The sequence below is a fragment of the Pongo abelii genome, chromosome 3 (genome assembly GCF_028885655.2).
Source record: "Pongo abelii isolate AG06213 chromosome 3, NHGRI_mPonAbe1-v2.0_pri, whole genome shotgun sequence".
Classification (NCBI taxonomy): Eukaryota; Metazoa; Chordata; class Mammalia; order Primates; family Hominidae; genus Pongo; species Pongo abelii.
Window position 1 is genome coordinate 46,305,079 of NC_071988.2, and position 22,167 is coordinate 46,327,245.

Genomic DNA, 22,167 nt, shown 5'->3' on the forward strand with positions numbered 1-22,167 from the left:
TCCACAAATACAGGACCTCTGTTCTGTGCTAACGACTTTAGATATGCCAATGTTGCATGAATTACTTATTTGGCTGTTTTCCCCCCAACGCTGTAAGTTTTAAGCATAAAAAATTCTTTCTACTTATTACAGTGTATCAGGTGCTTTATACAGTAGGGTGCTCGATAACTATTTTTGAATGCATGATTGAATAAATGAATAAAATGTTTTCAGTTTCACTTGGGTATGTTCACAATCACCTGGAATTTTGCCCTTTTTAAAACAAAGCCTTTTTAAAAAACCATGTAGCCTTCTCTTGGCTGATAGGTGATAGATTTTCTTGCATAATAGAGATTATTATTAAATGACCACTTCTCATGCAAAAAAATCTATAAAATGAGAGTAAATTTGATCTGGAGGACTTCCCAACCCACTCTCATTTATCAAAAACCCTTTAGTGGAACCACCTCAAGGTCACACCTCATTCATTCTCTCTACAGAGGTATATTGACTCCCCATGCTAAGGGCTGGAGGCAGAGCGGCAAACTAACATGCCACTCTTAGGAAGCTTTCAGTTCAGAGGTAGGAAAGTCACTAAAAGAGACAACAATTACAAACCATGGTTAAAAGTTAAATCAGGGGTGTCCAATCTTTTGGCTTCTCCAGGCCACACTGCAAGAAGAAGAATTGTCTTGGGCCACACATAAAATACACTAAAACTAACGATAGCTGATGAGCTGAAAAAAAAAAAAAAAAAGAATTCAGACAAAAAACTCTCATTATGTTTTCAGAAAGTTCATGAATTTGTGGTGGGCCACATTCAAAGCTGTCTTGGGCCACATGTGGCCTACAGGCCAAGGGTTAGACAAGCTTGTGTTAAAGCAGTATATTATTTGTGATAAAGTAAAACAGTGTATAATTCACTTATTACAATGTATCAGCTGTTTTATATATTAGGGTGCTCAACAACTATTTTTGAATGTGTGACTGAATAAATAAATAAAATTTTTTCAGTGTCATTGTGGCATGGTCACAATTACCTTGATCATCCTAATCCTTACTTGGGACTAGACAGGGAATCCTGATCTACTCTTAGATATGGATTAGGATGAGCAAGGCCATAAGCCTTTCAATTAGATGTCTTCATTCCACCAAGCACTGCATCTCTTCTTCAAAGCTGACATATGGCCCCCAACATTTTTGGTACCAGGAACCGGTTTCGTGGAAGACAATTTTTTCACAGAACAGTGGGGATGGTTTCAGGATGATTCAAGCACGTTGCATTTATTGTGCACTTTCTTTCTATTATTATTGCACTGTAATATATAATGAAATAATTACATAACTTACCATAATATAGAATCAGTGGAAGCCCTGAGCTTCTTTCCCTGCAACTAGATGGTCCCATCTGGGGGAGATCAGAAACAGTCAACTATTATCAGGCATTAGATTCTCCTAAGGAGCACACAATTCAGCATGCACAGTTCACAATAGGGTTTCCGGTACTATGAGAATCTAATGCCTCTGCTGATCTGACGGGAGGTGGAACTCAGGCAATGACATGAGCAATGGAAAGCAGCTGTAAATACAGACGAAGCCTCACTCACTTGCCTGCCTCTCATTTCCTGCAGTGCAGCCCAGTTCCTAACAGGCCATTGGCTGGTACCGGTCCATGGCCTGCGGGTTGGGGATCCCAGCTCTATCTAATCTGATAGCTTGCTTTTGGTTAAGATACTACAGGAGGCTGGGCGCAGTGGCTAACGCCTGTAATCCCAGTACTTTGGGAGGCCGAGGTGGGCGCATCACCTGAGGTCAGGAGATTGAGACCAGCCTGAGCAACAAACCCCGTCTCTACTAAAAATACAAAATTAGCTGGGCATGGTGGCACATGCCTGTAACTGCAGCTACTCAGGAGGCTGAGGCAGAATAATCACTGGAACCTGGGAGGCAGAGGTTGCACTGAGCTGAGATCAGGCCATTGCACTTGAGCCTGGGCAAAAAGAGTGATACTCCATCTCAAAAAAAAAATATATATATATATATGTATATATATATATATATGTATATATATATATATATATATATATATATATAACAGCAGTAGGCAGGCAGTATACCTCAAAAAGTAATCCAATCTCATGTAAGAGTTGAAAATTTAGATTTAATAGCCCATGACAGAAAGTCAGTCAGAATTACTACAGTCGAAACCTGAGAATCTGAATTTTAACAATTTTTTTAAATGAGTTGTATGCATGCTAAAGTAAGACCCACTGCCTTATGCTGACCTTGCTTCTTTAAAAACCACTTCTGCGTTTCATATCTGGTTGTTTTAGTTAAAGCTCTTCTGCTCTGAATTCAGTCTCAAATATGCATTTTCAATTAATTATTTTTAACAAGGTGTCAAATAAATTCAATAAGGAATCATGAGGTAAAAGCCACGAGAGACACTTGAAAGACGCACCAGAGAGAATTCAGTCACTCTCATCAAAGAAAATATTGTTAGATAGCATAGATAATTTCTTCTGAGAGAAATTACTTTTCCAGAAGAAAACATGGACTCTATTTGGCAGCAATATTCTTTGAAGTTTGCGGCAAATCCCAAATAAACCTTAAATATATTTGACTCTATGTGTTAACAATCTATGCTTGAACTGACATAAATTAGTACACAACACAATAAGCAAAGAATGTCTAATCCTATGCAGCAGTGTGTTCAGTGATATAAAAACTAGATACAGAATGTGACAGAACTCTACCATTTACTTTTTTATATTAAGCCGATCATTTAATTCTTCTGTGCAACAAGTTCCCTAATCTTCAGTAATGTGGCTATTAATATCTATACCACACACGTAGGAAGGATAATCAAATAGAATAAAGAGTGTAAACAGTATAAAATCTGAAGTGTTATTCAAATGTATAAGTTAAATAATCATCATTGTCACAAATATTTATTATCAATATAGAACACTGAAGATTATAATGAAATGTTATGGAGTCTCTGCTGATTACCTATATTATAAACTAAGCCTAGGAAACTAAAATCATGGCATATGTCTCTCACATTGCCAAAATTGTTGCCAAGTGGTTAATACAGTAGAGGTACAGAGGTTATTCAATTTTTTTTGTTTGTTTTGTTTGTTCGTTTTTGAGACGGAGTCTCACTCTGTCACCAGGCTGGAGTGCAGTGGTGCAATCTCAGCTCACTGCAAGCTCTACCTCCTGGGTTCAAGCGATTCTCCTGCCTCAGCCTCCTGAGTAGCTGGGACTATAGGCGCACGCCACCACACTGGGCTAATTTTTGTATTTTTTAGTAGACACGGGGTTTCACCATGTTGGCCAAGATAGTCTCCATCTCCTGACCTCGTGATCCGTCTGCCCCACTCTCCCGAAGTGTTGGGATTACAGACCTGAGCTACCACGCCGAGCCTCAACTGTTTTCAACAGAAAATATGGGAGTTTCTGTTTCTTGAGGAGAGGACCACAAACATGAACCAAAGCACTTCCACAAAACTAACATGGAGTATGCCTCAAAAGTGAGAGATTATAGCTGTAAGACTCCAGAATACAAAATAAACTAGGAGAAAAGCTTGAGAAGATTAAAAACAAAAAAAATAGAAGATCCAGGTGCGGAGAGGGCTCTGGGGCACAGAGGAAGAGAGAAGTATCTATTTGTTGATTTTTTTTCTTCCTCACATGACCTGGATGAATGTTTGCCCACCCTTTGTCACAGGAAGGAATACAACACCATGCCAACTTGACACAGAAACAGAAAAACTGGCAAAGAAACAGAAAAAATAACTACATTAAAAAACCATTAAATAAACTTAAATTCTATTTAAAAATGGCCTTTATGGCCTAGATGTTTTCACAATTCTATCGAGATTTCAAAGAACGGATACCTATCTCACATAAACTTTTTAAATGATTACCCAACGTATTTCATGGGCCTATTAAAACCCAGATTCTAAAACTAGATGAGAAAAGGGTTCATGAATGTAGACATAAATTATTAGATAATTGAATAGTCCAATACATAAAAAATAATAGGTCAGAAATAAAATAGCTAGAAAGAACTTCAGTTTTATCTTTAGATAACAAAAAACAAAAACAAAACTATACAAATAGCAAATTAACAATTTTCTTAAGCCCATTGGAGAACTGAGGTCTCAATATAAACAATTACTCTAAATCCAGAGAGAAAGAGATGCCTGCATGGAGAAGCAGGACCAGCATTTCCTTAACATGGAAATGTGCCAGTGTTACAGTGTGAAGCCCCCAAGGGCCTACAGATATAGGTGTGTTCTGTTTCATAGGCTTTTGTTCCAGGAAACCCACTGCAAGATAACTAGGAAAATCAGTGAAAATCCTGAAACAGAGGCCTCCAAGGTTCTGCTGGGTGGGAAATAGCCACTATTTCCAAAATTCCATCCAGATACATCACCACTATTTATCTTATATAATAAAAGCCTTGATCTGTAGGTAGAATTTTATATATTACATTATATTATATTATATTATATTATATTATATTATGTGTATGTATTTCTATGTATGTGCACACATACACATATAATATATAATGTGTGTATGTATATCTCCTTGACCATATACTAAACTTTAAGAAATTTAAAATGATAGAAATGAACAAAGTACATTTCTAGCCCATAAGGGAATTAAACTATGAATCAATAACAGAAAGACATCTGAAAAAGCCCCAAATATTTGGAAATTAAACAACACACTTCTAAATAACTTATCAATTGAAAAGGAACTCTCAAGGATCAATTATAAAATGAAAAATTTTAATGTAATAAAATACAATGTGTAAAAATTGTGGAATTCAGCTAAGGTAGTATTAGAAAGAAATTTATATCATTAATTGCTTACATTAAAAATAAAGTTGTAAAGTCAGCAACATAAATTACCTTACAAAAATTGAAAAAAACGGTAGCAAACTAAATACAAAGCCAAAATAAGGAAAAAATATGTAAAGATTAGAGTGGAAATCATGAAACTAAAGCAGAAAACAACAGACAAAAATCAAAGAAGCAAACAAAGTTAAATTAAAAATTAATAAAATTGACAAACCTATAGCAAGACTGATCAAAAAAAGAGAGAGAAAACACAAATTATTAATATCAGGAATGAAAAAAAAAAGAAGACATCATTCTGGATACCACAGATACCCAAAAGACAATTTTAAAATACTATAAAACTCTATTCCCCCAAATTTAATAACTTCGGTGAAATTTACCACATCCTTAAAAATACACAAACTAGCAAAATTCACTAAAGGAAAAATAAATACCTGAATAACCTTATATCTATTAATGAAATTAACCTCCCAAGACGGAGCTAGTAAGAAACTGAATCCCTGAACAGATCAATAATGAGCTCCAAAATGGAATTAGTAATAAATAGCCTACCATTACCAAAAAAAGCCCAGGACCTGATGGATTCACAGTCAAATTCTACCAGCTGTACAAAGAAAAGTTGATACCATTCCTACAGAAATATTCCAAAAAACTGAGGAGGAGGGACTCTTGCTCAACTCATACTATGAGGCAAGCATCATCTTCATACCAAAATCTGGCAACATGCCCCTCTTTTGGAAGAAATCCTTGCAAGATAGTGAGGTATAGATCGCTGGCCCTCATGAGACAATGAAATTGAGCCCGTTGAATCAGCCTTACTTGCACCAAAGTCAACCAGCTTTTTCATTATTCACTAACCTGTCATGCTGCCATATGTGATTACAGTCAAGAGATAGAAAAACAGACAAACAAACAAAAAAACACTTGATCATTTACTGTTGGTTAGCCTACTCAAAAATGAAGTTCAACTTTCTGATATATTTCTGAGCCCACTTATTATGTGAGTATTACTGTTTGTGAAAAAAAAAAAAAAAGCAAATTCACCATTATCAAGTAGGCTTCATCACCAAATGCAAGGTTGGCTTAACATATGCAAATCAATAAATGTAATTCATCGCATAAAAAGAACTAAAGACAAAAAACACGTGATTATCTCAATAGATACAGAAAAGGCTTTTGATAAAACTGAACTAATCTTCATGTTAAAAACTCTCAATAACCTAGATATAGAAGGAACATACCTAAAAATAATAGAAGCCATCTATGACAAACCCACAACCAGCATTATATTGAATAGGCAAAAGCTGGAAGCATTCCCCTTGAAAACAGGCAAAAGACAAAGACGCAATGCCCTCTCATCACTCCTATTCAACACAGTATTGGAAGTCCTAGCAAGAGCAATCAGGCAAGCGAAAAAAAAAAAAAAACGAATCCAAATATGAAGAGAGGAAGTCAAACTATCTCTGCAGATGTCATGATTCTAGATCTAAAAACCCTCCAGTCTTGGCCCAAAAGCTCCTCCAGCTGATAACCAACTTCAGCAAAGTTGCAGGATACAAAATCAATGTTCAAATATCATTAGCATTCCCATGCACCAATGACAGCCAAACCGAGAGCCACATCAGAAAGGTGATCCCATTCACAATTGCCATTAAAAAGCATAAAATACCTAGGAATACAGCTAACTAGGTAGGTGAAAGATCTCTACAATGAGATTTACAAAACACTGCTCAACTAAATCATAAAAGACTCAAACAAACAGAAAAACATCCCATGCTCATAGAAGGAAGAATTCATGTTATTAAAATGGCCATACTGCCCAAAGCAATTTACAGATTTAATGCTATGCTTATCAGGCTACCAAAGACATTCTTCACAGAACTAGAAAAAAACTATATTATAATTCACATGGAACCAAAAAAGAGCTCACATAGCCAAGACAATCCTAAGCAAAAAGAACAAAGCTGGAGGCATCAGGTTACCTGACTTCAAACTATACTTCAAGGCTACAGTAACCAAAACAGCATGGTAATTGTACAAAAACAGGTACATCGACCAATGGAACAGAATAGAGAGCCCAGAAATAAGGCCACGCCCACAACTATCTGATCTTCTACAAACCTAACAAAAACAAGCAATGGGGAAAGACTCCCTATTCAATAAATGGTGCTGGGATAACTGACTAGCCATATGCAGAAGATTGAAGCTGGACCCCTTCCTATAACATGCACAAAAACCAACACAAGATAGATTAAAAGTTTAAATGTAAAACCCAAAACTATAAAATCCCTGGAACCTGGGCAAAGATTTCATGACAAAGATGCCAAAAGCTATTGCAACAAAAGCAAAAACTAGCAAGTGGGATGTAATTAAACTTAAGAGCTTCTGCACAGCAAAAGAAAATTTTGACAGTAAACAGGCAAACTACAGAATGAGGGAAAATATATTGCAAACTATGCATCTGACAGTCTAGCATGCAGCATCTATAAAAAACTTAAAAATTTACAAGAGGAAAACAACCTCATTAAAAAGTGAGCAAAGAACATGAACAGACACTCTTTTAAAGAAGACATATATGCAGTCAAAAAACATGTGAAAAAATCTCAATGTTATTCCTCATTAGAGAAATGCAAATCAAAAGCACAATGAGATACCATCTTACATCAGTTAAAGTGGCTATTAATAAAAAGTCAGAAAATAACACATTTTGGCAAGGTTATGGAGATAAGGAAATGCTTATATGCTGTTGGTGGGAGTGTAAATTAGTTCAACTATTATGGAAAGTAGTATGGCAATTCCTCAAACAGCTACAAGCGGAACTACCATTAGACCCAACAATTCCATTACTCCCCAAAATATAAATTATTCTACCATAAAAAAACACACACACGCAAATGTTCATTGCAGCACTATGCACAACAGTAAAGACATGGAATCAATCTATATGCCCATCAATGACAGGTTGGATAAAGAAAATGTACATACACATCATGGAATACTATGTAGCTATAAAAAAGAATGAGATCATGTTTTTTGTGGGAACATGGATCCAGCTACAGGCTCTTATCCTTAGCAATCTAAAGTAGGAACAGAAAACCAAATACTGCATGTTCTCACTTATAAGTGGAAATTAAATGACAAGAACTTACGAACACAATGAAGGAAACAACAGGCACTGGGATCTACTAGCGTGTGGAGGGATGGAGGAGGGAGAGGAGCAGAAAAATGGCAACAATAAAAAAAGAATGAGATGGAAATTCTAGAGCCAAAAAGTACAATAACTGAAATGTAATTCACTGAATATGACCAAATGGTTTTAAAATGGAAAAAGAAAATAAATCCATAAAATTCAAAATAGATTAATGGATTGAATAAAATTTGGAGTACAGTGAAGAAAAGATTGAAAAACAATAAAGGCTCAGAGACTTGAGGGATAATATCAAATGATTCAACATTTATGTCACTGGAGTTCCAGGAGAATAGAGACAAAAAGTGAAAGAAAAAAATATTTGCAGAAATAAAAGGCAAATTTGCAGAAATAAAAGGCAAATTTTACCAAATTTGGGAAGAAATAATCTTCCCAAATTTGGTAAAAAGAAAGAAAGGAAAAAGCTATAAATTTACAGGTCCAAGAAATTTACAAACTCCAAATAGGATAAATACGAAGAAAATCACAACCAAGAAACTCATAGTCAACTTATGAAAGTTACAGATAGAGAATCTTGGAAGCACCTAAAAACAAATGAAATTATGTAGATGGTAACAATCATGCAACCAACTGTAGATTTTTGTATCACAAACAGCGGAGGCCAGAAGACGTCAAAATGGCATGTCCAAAGTAGAGAAGGAAAAGTTTTTCAGCCAAATTCTGTTATCTACTGAAAGTACCCTACAAAAACAAAGTAATTATGTCCGTACAATTGCTTAGCAAAACAAACAAATTTTAAAAGTTGAAATAAAAACCTTTTGTGTCTTTAAAATATGAGCTATTCGTAGCATATCTGCACTAAAAAGAAATGCTAAACGAAGTTCAAAGGACTGAAAAAAAGTGGTGCCAAATAACAAGCTGGATGTAGAGGAAGGAATGAAGAGCACCAGAAATGGCAAACAATATATATAGTGTATGTGTGAATGTGTGTGTGTCTATATATACCTGTTTTCCTTTTCTTTCAAAACATTGTGCTTAGTGAATGAAGCCAAACGCAAAATGTACAAATTACATGTTTCCATTTATATGACATCTAGAAGAAGCAAAAGTAATATTTAGTGACAGAAAACAGATCACTGGTTGCCTGGGACTGGGATCAAAGGCAGAAATTGACTGCAAAAGGTCACAAGAAAACTTTTGGAGGGGATGGAAATTTTCTATACGTTGTTTGCAGTGGAGGGTACACAGATGTATGCACTTGTCAAAGCTCATCAAACTGTACCCTTAACCTGGCTGCATTTTACTATATATGAATTATACCTTAATAAATTTGATTTAGGAAAACATAATGCAAAATGTAACAAATTTGACAAAATACCAAGAAGAATTTCTGCTCAATGTAAAGTTTCAGAGAAAGATTAAAGACAGGGAGGAATATTTGCAATGTTTAAAACTAACAAAGTATTAATCTAGATTATACAAGGAATTTCTGAAAAAAAAAAAAAAAAACCAGAAAACCCAATAGAAGGAGTTGACAAAAGCTTCACATATGAAAATAAGGCTCATATTCCCTACTAAAGAAGCAGAAATTTCAAATTATGAGTTTTCAAATTAACAAAATTCAGAAAGTTGGATAACACCAAATGTTAGAAAGTATAATAGGGAAATTAAGCTGCTGGGTTTTGCTGACGGACTTAGAAATTGAGTCAGCCATTCTGTAAAGCATTCAGGAAGTAGTAAAAATTATATGCGCAAGTAACTTACAAAACCTTCCACTGGTAATACTGGTGCCAATCATAAGAGATAAACGGAATAAAATGTGATAATATTCACAAGATGGAATTCCAGGCAATAAGGAAAAGAAGAAAAGTGCATATAGAGTACAATTAGTAACTCATAAGAAAATTATCAGTGAGGAAACTACTAAATAGAATAATTCAACATCATTTATATAAATGAAAATATGAGCACATCAATATATGGCATAATATTATATAGTTTTCAGGGATACACATGAAGTCTTGTCTATAGATATGGGCAGAGAGAAATGTCAGTGAATATGAGAAATCATGTAAAAAAAGGTAATTGCATAAAAATATGAGAGACCTTGTGCAGATTGATAACAGTGAAGTATAATTAACTCTCTGCATATAAAATAAAATATGTATTTCTCTACATTCATGAATCTTAATACTTTTGTAATGCTGAGCCTTATATATGAACTATTATTACTCCTTTCTCAAATGAAGAAACTATGAAGACAACAGCAGTATTCTAAGCACGTGCTTGAGATTACTGTCTTTCTGCATATTAAAATGGATACAGCATTCCTTGGGAAACATCAAAGTCTCATTTCATCACAAATTTTTTACCTCCAAAGAGAATATACTTATTTTTCATGGTGTATGTGATACTGCCCATACCCATCTTGTTTTAAATTGAAAAATATGTAAAGAATCATGAGTCAATTTAGTTGAATATTATAAAGTAATAGTCTCTCATTTCATAACAATCATTTAATGACCATGGAATATGTTTTATGTTATCTAGTAATAATCTATTTAGAAACACATTGAGGATCTATTTTCTAATTCAGTTTTGCACCCACTTTTATCTTTTGGAAAAATTGCTGATAAGAAAATTGTTGATACAACTCTTGAAAATAAGTTTATTTTAACATGCAATTTTTTTTTCCAGGTAACATTCAATTAGTAATAGTTTTTTTAAAGCATGTCATCATGAATCTCCTCTAGTAGGTGAGATAAGACACACACATAGCTATAATTAAAGCAATGTGTCATAAATGACACTCCATCTGATGGCACTTCATCATGGGATGAAGAAATTACTTATTATTAAAGAAGGGGATCAGAGAAGCTTTGTGAAAGAAACATTTCAACTGGATCTTAAGAAGGTTTACAATTTCCATGTAAACAGAACAAAGGGAAGTAGGAAAATGAGCAGGGTGTAAAAGATGTGTTAGGTATTTTTGTTTACACAATATATTATACCATATAGGAAGTAACATAAAATAACGGCAAAATTAAATTGAAGGGCAGAATACAGATAAAGATTTTGAACTTTATTACATATAGTTTTGAGTAAAAATTAATGACCTATCACACCAAGTTTGGAATATTAATCAGTTGTATGGAGAATGTGAAGAAATAATTAAATGGAGAAATTGGTTATAAGTTATGGCAACTGTCAAATTAGAGATAACAAGAACCTGAAATAGAATAGATACTATAAAAATAGAGAGAGGCCGGGCGCAGTGGCTCACGCATGTAATCCTAGCACTTTGGGAGGCCAAGACGTGCAGATCATGAGGTCAGGAGTTCGGGACCAGCCTGGCCAACATGGTGAAACCCCGTCTGTACTAAAAATACAAAAATTAGCCAGGGGTGGTGGTGTGTGCCTGTAATCCCAGCTACTGGAGAGGCTGAGGCAGGAGAATCGCTTGAACCCAGTAGGTGGAGGTTGCAATGAGCTGAGATCATGCCACTGCACTCCAGCCTGGGCTACAGAGCAAGACTCTGTCTCCAAAACAAAAAAGAAAAAGAAAGAAAGAAAGAGAAAACGGAGAGAAAAGAAACAATGTATAGGAAAACTTTTCTAGGCGATGGTATTATATTCCATTGAAGAAAACATGAAATAAAAAGTTAAAATGACTATTTTAGTCTGGGTATTTGGTATATAATAATATAATGGTATATTGTATTCATTAATAGAAAGAAGGAAAAGGAGAAAGATTAGGTCTAACAAAACATATGAAAATGTATTCTAGACATAGTTTGAAGTGTCTAAAATACCTTTAACAGGAAGCGTTCACAGAGCAATTGTATTGGTTGAGGCAATGCTAACTGATATAATAGAAAAACCTTGAAATCTAAGTGGCTTAACACAATAAATGCTTATTTCTTGCTCATATAAGCCTAGTAAGAGCATGGCAGGAGGAAGGGAGTCTGCTCCACAGTAGTTTAGGAACCTTGGCTGAAAGTCTCTGCAAATGGCTTTCGAAGTTTTATTGGGCATTAATGTACAGTCATCTCGCAAGAGGCAAAGTATGGAGAAAGTGAGAGGTGACAGAATGCTGGCAGCCCTCGCAGCCCTTGCTCACTCTTGGCGCCTCCTCGGCCTCGGCACCCACTCTGGCCGCACTTGAGGAGCCCTTCAGCCTGATACCGCACTGTGGGAGCCCCTTCCTGGGATGGCTGAGGCCAGAGCCGGCTCCCTCAGCCTGCGGGGAGGTGTGGAGGAAGAGGCATGGGCGGGAACCGGGCTGCGCTCGGCTTGCGGGCCACCTAGAGTTCCGGGTGGGCATGGGCTTGGCGGGCCCCACACTCAGAGTGGCCGGCCGGCCGGCCCTGCCAGCCCCGGGCAGTGAGGGGCTTAGCACCCAGGCCAGCAGCTGTGGAGGGTGTGCCGGGTCCCCCAGCAGTGCCGGCCTACCGGCGCTGCGCTGGATTTCTCGCCAGGCCTTAGCTGCCTCCCCGCCGGGCAGGGCTCAGGACCTGCAGCCTGCCATGCCTGAGTCCCCCACAACCTCCCACCCCACCCCCTCCCCTCCATGGGCTCCTGTGCCACCCGAGCCTCCCCGGGAAGCGCCACCCCCTGCTCCACGGCACTGTCCCATGGAACACCCGGGGGCTGAGGAGTGCGGGCGCATGGCACGGGACTGGACTGGCAGGCAGCTCCACCTGTGGCGCCAGTGCGGGATCCACTGGGTGAAGCCAGCTGCGCTCCTGAGTCTAGTGGGGAGTTGGAGAAACTTCATGTCTAGCTAAGGGATTGTAAATACACGAATCAGCACTCTGTATCTAGCTCAAGGTTTGTAAACACACCAATCAGCACCCTGTCTATCTCAGGGTTTGTGGATGCACCAATCGGCACTCTGTATCTAGCTAATCTGGTGGGGACTTGGAGAATCTTTATGTCTAGCTAAGGGATTGTGAATACACCAATCGGCACTCTGTATCTATCTCAAGGCTTGTAAATGCACCAATCAGCACTCTGTGTCTAGCTCAAGATTTGTAAATGCAACAATCTGCGCTCTGTGTCTAGCTGATCTGGTGGGGACTTGCAGAAACTTTATGTCTAGCTAAGGGATTGTGAATACACCAATCGGCACTCTGTATCTAGCTCAAGGTTTGTAAATACACAAATCAGCACTCTGTGTCTAGCTAATCTAGTGGTGATGTGGAGAGCTTTTGTGTCTAGCTCAGGGATTGTAAATGCTCCAATCAGCACCTTGTCAAAACAGACCACTCGGCTCTACCAATCAGCAGGATGTGGGTGGGGCCAGATAAGAGAATAAAAGCAGGCTGCCGGAGCCAGCAGTGGCAACCTGCTCGGGTCGCCTTCCACACTGTGGAAGCTTTGTTCTTTCACTCTTTGCTATAAATCTTGCTACTGCTCACTCTTTGGGTCCACACTGCCTTTATGAGCTGTAACACTCACTGCGAAGGTCTGCAGCTTCACTCCTGAGCCAGTGAGACCACGAACCCACCAGAAGGAAGAAACTCCGAACACATCCGAACATCAAAAGGAACAAACTCCAGACACGCCGCCTTTAAGAACTGTAACACTCACCGCGAGGGTACACAGCTTCATTCTTAAAGTCAGTGAGACCAAGAACCCACCAATTCCGGACACAAAAGCACACATAATTTCAAACAACATTGAGTTAAAAGTGTCACATATTATTTCTGTTCCCAATCCACTGGCAAGAACCAGTTCCATAGGCATATTTAAGGACAAGGTAAAAGTTAAAACTGAGGTAACCGGCTAGCTAACTGATATGGTTTGGAGGTCTGACCCCTCCAAATCTCATGTTGAAATGTGATTCCCAATGTTGGAGGTGGTATCTAGAGGGAGGTGATTGGCCCATGGAGGCAGATTCCTCATAAACTGTTTAGTACCATCCTCTTGATGATGAGAGAATTCTTGTTCAGTTAGTTCACTTAAGATATGGTTGTTCAAAAGAATCTGGGACCTCTCCGCTGTCTCTCACTCCTACTCTCACCGTGTGACCCACTAGCTTCCTTTCGCCTTCTGCCATAATTGTAAGCTCCCTGAGGCCCTCACCAGAAGCAGATGCCAGAACTACGCTTCATGTACAGCCTGCTGAACTGTGAGTCTTTTTTTTTTTTGAGATGGAGTCTCGCTCTTGTTGCCCAGGCTGGAGTGCAAAGGCGCGATCTTGGCTTACCACAACCTCTGCGTCCCAGGTTCAAGTGATTCTCCTGCCTCAGCCTCCTGAGTAGCTGTGATTACAGGCATGTGCCACCTTGCCCGGCTAATTTTGTATTTTTAGGAGAGACGGGATTTCTCCATGTTGGTCAGGCTGGTCTTCAACTCCCAACCTCAGGTGATCTGCCCACCTCGGCCTCCCAGAGTGCTGGGATTACAGGCGTGAGCCACCGCGCCCCACCAAGCCATTTAAACCTTTTTTCATTATAAATTATCCAACCTCAGATATTTATTTATAGCAATGTGAGAACTAACACAGTATGTCCTGGCATCAACTCTACAATTAAAAAGCAAGCATATATCTTTCACGAATGGCTCACCAAAGAAAATGTAAACAAGAGGAGGTAACTAGAACAAGAAAAGAGGTTAGAAATAGAGATATAAATTTGGGAGGTGTATGCTTAATTCCTATGCAGAACTCATAGGAAATATGACATTCCAATGGAGAAAGCATGGAAAAAGTATAGCCCAAATGCAGGTTACTAGCAATCATATACTTTTTGAAGTAAGATTCAAAAGGGAAAGTAAAACTCAGAGAAACTCAATGAAAAATCTATAGGAGTGTTTTAAGAGAGCAGAGGCAATACGAGGTATTGGGGAAAGGAAGATGAATAGAGAGAAACATTGATGGGAATTGATGACTATGAGACCATTATGTCACTTCATAATACTGTGACTTTAACAGTTGTGGGAGCAGAAACCATATGAAAAAGGTTGACAGAATAAGTGAATTGTGAGAAACTTCAGCTTTTGTAAATATTAATCTTTACAGATAACTTAAGGGAAAAAAAAGAAGTGTGCCAAAAAATATGGAATGTTGAAGATATGGTGGGTTGACAGAAATGTTATTGGGTTGGCAAATTGGAATTCTATGAAAAATATTTAAGTTTGAAGGTAAAGATCCAGTTCAAAACAAGAATGTTAAGATGTAGCTATAAACTGTAGTACTGAGAAAACAAGGTCACAGAGAGTGTAAAGAAGAGTTGTGAGAATAATGGGAGTAAATAAGAAGCTAACAAAAGCAATTAAATCAACAACAACAAAATCTGAAAAGATTTATGTAAGTTATTTACAAAGAAACATTACAACGATTGAAAGATAAAAACTGTGACCAGAGATACATATTCTTGGATAGAAACACTAAGCATAAAGATGACAATTATTTTTAAGTCAAACTATAAATATAGTATGATCCCAATTTTAAAATACCAACAAGTTTTGTCTTCTTCTGGAGAAGTACATACGCTGATTCTGGAGTTCAGATGGTAATACAAACAGGCATGAAAATCTGTGAAATTGATGAAAAAAGACAAGAAAAGAGATACAAAAGCAGTATCTATCTCGAATGTTGAAATACATTTTACAGCTAGAATAACTAAACTAGTATAGTGCTAAGCATGAAGATATAATGTCAAAAGCATTAAAAATTCTGCAAATAAACCCTAGCATATTTGGAAATTGTGTATAGGATAAACATGGCATAGCAAATTCATGTAAAAAAATGAATATTTCAATAAAAGACATTAGGGCAACTAAGTTACCATTCAGAAAACAAATAAAAACATTTAAATGCTTTTATACAACTTTCTTTGAAAGCATTTTACTATAATTATTCCCCGACACTTTTCTTCTTCACTTTGATTGTTATCTTGCCTTATCAGTCCAATAGAATACATTATCAACAAATCAAGTATTTAAATATAGAATATGCAGAGTGTGCATATTACTAAAAGAAACCATGGAAATATTTTAAAATAATCTCACATAGAAGCTATTGTTTATCATAAACAGAAAAACAAAAATAAAACCACATTAAAAAATAATGAATGACAAAACTCTAGAGGAAAAATATCAAAACACAAACTGGGAAAAATATTGACAACTAATATGCTAGGCAATGTGCAAGTCTCCAAACTTCAAAACAAAAAAAAATCCCTTGAAAGCAAAAGAAACAAATTATATAAACTGATAATTCATAAAAATGGAAATATGAGTAATTCTTAAACAAGAAAAACTTTCAGTCATAATAAGAGAAATAAAAGTAAGGCCTTTTTTCCCTAATAGATTGATAAAGACTCAAAACCTGGTAATACTTATGATATTGATGAGGATGATATAAGAAAAGGGGGATTATTACACACTGCTGGTGAGAATGTAATGTGTATGACAGCATGACACAAAGGACAATTTGAAAGCATCTATCAAATTTACAAATGCACCTAGTTTTAACTTCAGGAATACTTGCACACAGACATGAAAGGTAGGCACAAGGCTATATGTTGCAATATTGTTTATAATAGCAAAGTTAGCAAATCGAATGTTTCTCTAGTGTGTAAACATCCTAAAATGAAAATGCGTTGCTTTTAAAATCAGAAAAAAAAGTGCAATAACTGTTACGAGATACGCAAACAAATCCCCCCTCAAAAACACACACACAAATGTTAATAAGGCAGACTGTTCGAGAATCATGGTGGAAGAATAGTCTGACAGCTACATTTTGGGACGGTAAGCAGGCCTAGTCCTCCTGGTGAAACAGAAGTGAAAATGGTTTTCAGTGGAAAAAACTGAGTAAGATATAGCATGTTACAGAACAGCCAACTATCAACCTAGACATTCAATGCATAAAGTAACATAGGTCCATTTATTTCTTAGAGCCACAAGCTTTTTCAATAGCCTTTGAAAGTGTGTACTGTCTGAAAAAATACAAATAAGTGATGTGCCATTTAACGATGGGGACATGTTCTGAGAAATGCATCATTGGGCAATTTCATCAACGTACAAAAATCATAAAGTGTATTTACACAGCCTCAGTGATATAGCCTACTACACATCTAGGCTATATGATACACGCTACTGCTCATCTGCTACAAAGCTGCACAGCAAGTTACTTTGCAGAATACTGCGGGCAACTATAACTCAAGGGTAATGATTTTATGTACCTAAACATGTCCAAACATAGAAAAGGTACAGTAAAAATATGGTATAAAAGATAAAAATGGTACACCTTTATAGGGCACTTATGAATGGAGCTTCCAAGACTGGAAATTGCTCTGGGTGAGGCAGTGAGTGAGTGCTGAGTGAGTGTGAAGGCCTGGAACATTACTGTACACTACTGTAGACTTTACAAACACTGTACACTTAGGTTATGCTAAACTTCCTAAAAAATTCTTTCTTCAATAATAAATTAACCTTAGCTTATTGCAACATTTTACTGTGTAAGTTTACTTTTTTAACTTTATTGACTCCTTTGTGATAACATTTAGCTCAAAACACAAACACTGTACAACTGTCCAAAAATATTTTTATATCCTTATTCTATACGTTTTTTCTCTATTTTAAAAATTTTTATTTTTTTTCTATTTTTTTAAAGTAGTTAAAATCTAAAATGCAAAAACACACATTGACCTAGACCTACAAAGAGTTAGGATCATCAATATTACTATCTTCCATCTCCACATCTTGTCTCACTGGAAGATCTTCAGAAGCAGTAACACACATAGAGCTGTCATCTCTTGTGAGAACAATGCTTTCTTCTGCAATATCCTATGGAATGACCTGCCTGAGGCTGTTCTACAGTTAAACTTAAAAAAAAAAAGAAGGAGCACAAGCTAATAAAATAATGAATAAAAAGCATAGTAGAGTGAATACATAAACCAGTAATATAGTCATTTGTTATTAAGTATAATGAACTGTGTATAATGGTATGTGATAGATTTGTTGTGACTGACAGTACAGTGGGTTATTTACACCAGCATCACCAGAAAAAGGTGTGTAATGCATTGCACTATGACATTATGACAGCTACAATGTCATGACAGCTCTAACTTCACCACAGCTACGACGTCACTAGGCAATAGGTATTTTTCAGATCCACTATAAACTCATGCGACCACTGTCACATATGCAGCCTACCCTTAATTGAAACATCATTATGCGGCACATGAATATATACTGACACTAAAATTATAAATTACAAGTAAATGTGTGTATAGTTTTACATATGGATTAGTTAACAGTTTAATCCACTTCATATTTAAATACAGCAGCATTTAATTGAGATATTTTCATCTTAACATGTTAACTTCAGTGCAGGATTTGGGTTCCAAAAGAAAGTGTGCCTAAAGATCTTTAAGAGACTCTGAGACTTAGCTCAATAAAAATGTAGTAGTTTAAGAAATACAGCTGCTTTAAAAATAACAAAAGGTGGAAACACCAAAGTGTACATCAACAGATGAATAGATAAACAAAATGTAGTATGAACACACACAGACACACACACACACACACACACACACACACACACAGGAATATGGTTCAGCCATAAGAAGGTATGAAGTAATATACACACTACAACATGGATAAACCCTGAAAACTGTATGCTAAGTGAAATAAGCCAGATGCAAATGGACAAATAGCATATGATTCTACTTATATGAAACATCTAGAATAGACAAATTCATAGTGACTAAAAGCACATTACATTGCCAGAGTCTGTTGGAGAGGTAGGAATGGGGAGATGCTGCTTAAGGGGTTTAGAGTTTCTCTTTAGGATACTAAAAAATGTTGGAAATGTGTAGTGGTGATGGTTCAACAACACCGTGAATGTAACTAATGCCACTGAATTGTACACTTAAAAATAGCTAAAATTAAAAATTTTACATTATATAGATATTTTTCTACATTAAAAAATAAAAATATGGATAAGATAACACTTTTAGAAAACTAATAGCAATTAAATATCCCTGAGAGGTTTTTTTGTAACATTCTGATTTGTGTGTTCCTATACTGCCTTATGCTGTTTGTTGCCACATTTCAGAAATATCAAAGCTCAGGATAAGGAATGGGGAATAATAATAATTAACCATAGAACAAATTTACAAATGAAGAAAGATACAAAAGGTCAGAACTTCTCAATCTAAAAACTAAGGTTGAAATAACCGAAATTATTGTAAACACTGAAGACATGGAAGTCAACATAGATATTTATGGAATCTTAGATGCCTAGAACTTAAATCTAGAAAACAGTACACTCTAGACGTTCATTACTATGTTTCATAGATCAAAGCAGTCTGCCAACTACAAGTAAAATAGTTTCAAAAAATTTGTGGGTTAATTTGTACATTTTTTATCAGCATCAAATTATCAAGGAAAGTTAAAAGGTATATAGGTTACATCTCCATTCTATGGATTTGACATCCTGTGAAATAATTATGCTGCCTCATAGGTAGCACTTTAAAAGAAAAAAAAATCATGCATGTACTAGCATTATGTCTTGCACTGGGAATAATTTAAATCATCTGTAATATTATAAGTGATCTAACATATATTTCTATACAAAATGCAAACATGTATAATATATATATTTCAGAAAATCACTCTCAGTAAAATTAGATGACATAATTGGCATTCTGTATTAGATGAAGTGTGCAGGCCGACCATAGTTACAGAAGCCAGTTTACTTATTTTTAAGGAAGGCTGGACTTGTGCCAAAGAAAAGTATCTATAATTTACTATCAGAAGTGGTGGTCATGCATCAAAGCATAACTTGGTCCATTAACCCTGGGTAGAGTAACAGTATGGAGTATTTTGTGATAGCATAAACATACCTTGATGCCTTATTGGTATTCACAGTTTCTCTCAAGTGTGTGGTGTTAAGGCACACTGAAGATGGTCAGTCCTTAGTATTCAAAACCTAGATCATTGGCAGCGTTCATTTCACTTGTCTTCTGGGAAAACTCTGCGTGTCACAGTTGGAAGAAGTGGTAATGTGCTTAAATTTCCTTCTGTAGCTTATCCCAAGACCTGATAATTCTGAATGGCATTTGGCCCAACCATAGAAATTGTATTCCAGATTAATTTTGCCTTTCCTGGAACTTTTTTTTTTTAATTTCAAAATCTGCACCAAATACATCTCAAGATCATGCCATGAAATCAAAGTCCCCAGACCCTGTTTTTGAATCAGGTTCTTTGTGCATTTAGTGCCTTTTCAAAACATCAACTCATTATAATTTTTAAGTTTTATTTTGGGAATATTTTCTCATTTTAACTCCTTTGAGCCTCTGTGATTTTATAAATAGTATCCTTATTATGGTCTGCTTCTGGCTTTTCTCACAGAGACTTTGCTGAGACTCCCAGAGTGGAGCAGCCTATTTTTGTGCTCTCTTGAGGAGACTTGTTCCCTAGCCCTCCCTCATTGTGAATTTGTTCTGGGCTGTGGGCTGCCTGATGTTTTGATGTCTCTGTCCATTAACTAACTCTTGCCTTTCAACCACAGAGCTTCAGTTTCCTGTTTACTGCCCTCATTGTTACAGCTCTCTGCTTAGTGCTTCAGTCCGCTTGTCAATAGCATCCTTGGTAACTTCCTGTGTCATCTCCCGCCCCTCCTTCTCCACAGATTGCTTTTCACCAATTTCGCTTTCCAAAGACAGCCTGTCAGCAGCTCAAAGTCCCCTAGATTGAGCTCATTTTAATTATTATTAAGAGGCAGTAACGCTGACACAAGTAGGTGACCACCTACACTGTGTTACTGAAAAGGCACAAGGAATTAGCCCTGTCTAGGCTGCCAGAAATTCCACACAAGAGATTCATTTCCCGATTATCAAAATTTTTAATATTTTAGGGCATCCTGATCAAAATGCAAATAATATCTTCTGTCAATTCTCAGGATTTTCTACATAACTACTGTTGTGCCTATCATGTTATATATTCTATAGTACACTGTATTGCTTATTGCAATTAATTTTATGTTTCTGTGCCCTCAAAAGACTGAAAGCCATTTGCATAATAATGGCGTGTCAATACTTATATCTTAGTGTTTAAGGTAGTACATGGTAATGGTGAGTCTTAATATATGGTTGTTGAATTAAAAAATACAAAATATAGGTGGAGAGGTGAGAAACTTATACCATTAACTTTTAATGCATTTATTTTAACTGTAATACTGAGTATCCATTTGGGAACTGAGACAATTGATGCAACAGTAAACCCAGATAACAAAGGCTTCAACACAACCTGAGGACGTTCTCTCAGTAGTGAAAAGTCCAAAGGAAGGCAATTGCTGGTATTGATTTAGAAGTTTAAGGATGTCAGGGCTAAAGTCTCAGTAATTTCTGGCCTTTCCCTCAAGGTTGCAAGGTGACTGCTCTAGTTCCAGTCATCATGTCTACCTTCCAGGAATGAGAAAGGAAGGAGGGGCCTGAAGGAAGATGAGGCAAAAATCTGTATCAATAAAGCAGGACTTTCCCAGAAATTCCATCGGATTTTTGTTTATATCTCACTGGATAGAATTATGGCAGATTATCTTTCATACCAACAAGGAGAATTAGAAAACAGGGGACTTGTGTATTTGTTTTTGTCTGCAACAATAATAGGATTCAGCAGGTAGGAAAGAGAGGATATTATATTAAATAAGCCACAAGAACTCTCTGTCATGAGGGATAGTTGGGTGCACTGAGGAGTACATGAGTGCTGAAAGAGAGTCAATGTAAATAGAAGAAAGAGCACACATGAAGTCAACTAATAGCTGCTTCCCCATCCTGCCCACTAATGGCCGATAGTAGGCGTTTGATCTATCAGCTTTAAAGCCTGACTGAAGGCATGGGCTTCATGGGACTTCTAATACAACATCTTTATATTTTTCATTCAGCCTCTTCATGAGCTTCATAAATAACGCTTTTCCTGAACACTTTCAATGTACCGTGTACTGTGATACAATAATACCTGCTTCAAGTTGTCCACTGTAAACAGAACTTTGCAGTAACAGAAAGGGACATCGGGACTGTAGCGGCCCACTGAAGAGGTACCTAATTCAGGCTAGGTGTATGCTTGTGCAGTGGGAAGTTAGTCTGGGAAGGATTACAGTAAAAAATAAAAGTAGAGCTGAGTTTTGAAAAAAAAATAAAAGGGCTCATT

The 22,167-nt window shown here is 36.7% G+C and overlaps 1 protein-coding gene across 7 annotated transcripts in view; it reads right to left on the minus strand.

The window, feature by feature from the left end:
* The window catches only part of LOC100451432 (cytochrome c oxidase subunit 7B2, mitochondrial), a 173,425-nt gene that overhangs the window by 81,597 nt on the left and 69,661 nt on the right, over window positions 1-22,167 (minus strand). The window contains exon 4 of one of the 7 annotated variants that reach the window (XM_054553874.2): window positions 15,501-15,544. The exons of the other annotated variants lie outside the window; for them this stretch is intronic. The gene's annotated coding sequence lies outside the window, so the exon portion shown is untranslated. The remainder of the gene's footprint in view (window positions 1-15,500; window positions 15,545-22,167) is intronic. 7 annotated transcript variants of the gene reach the window in all.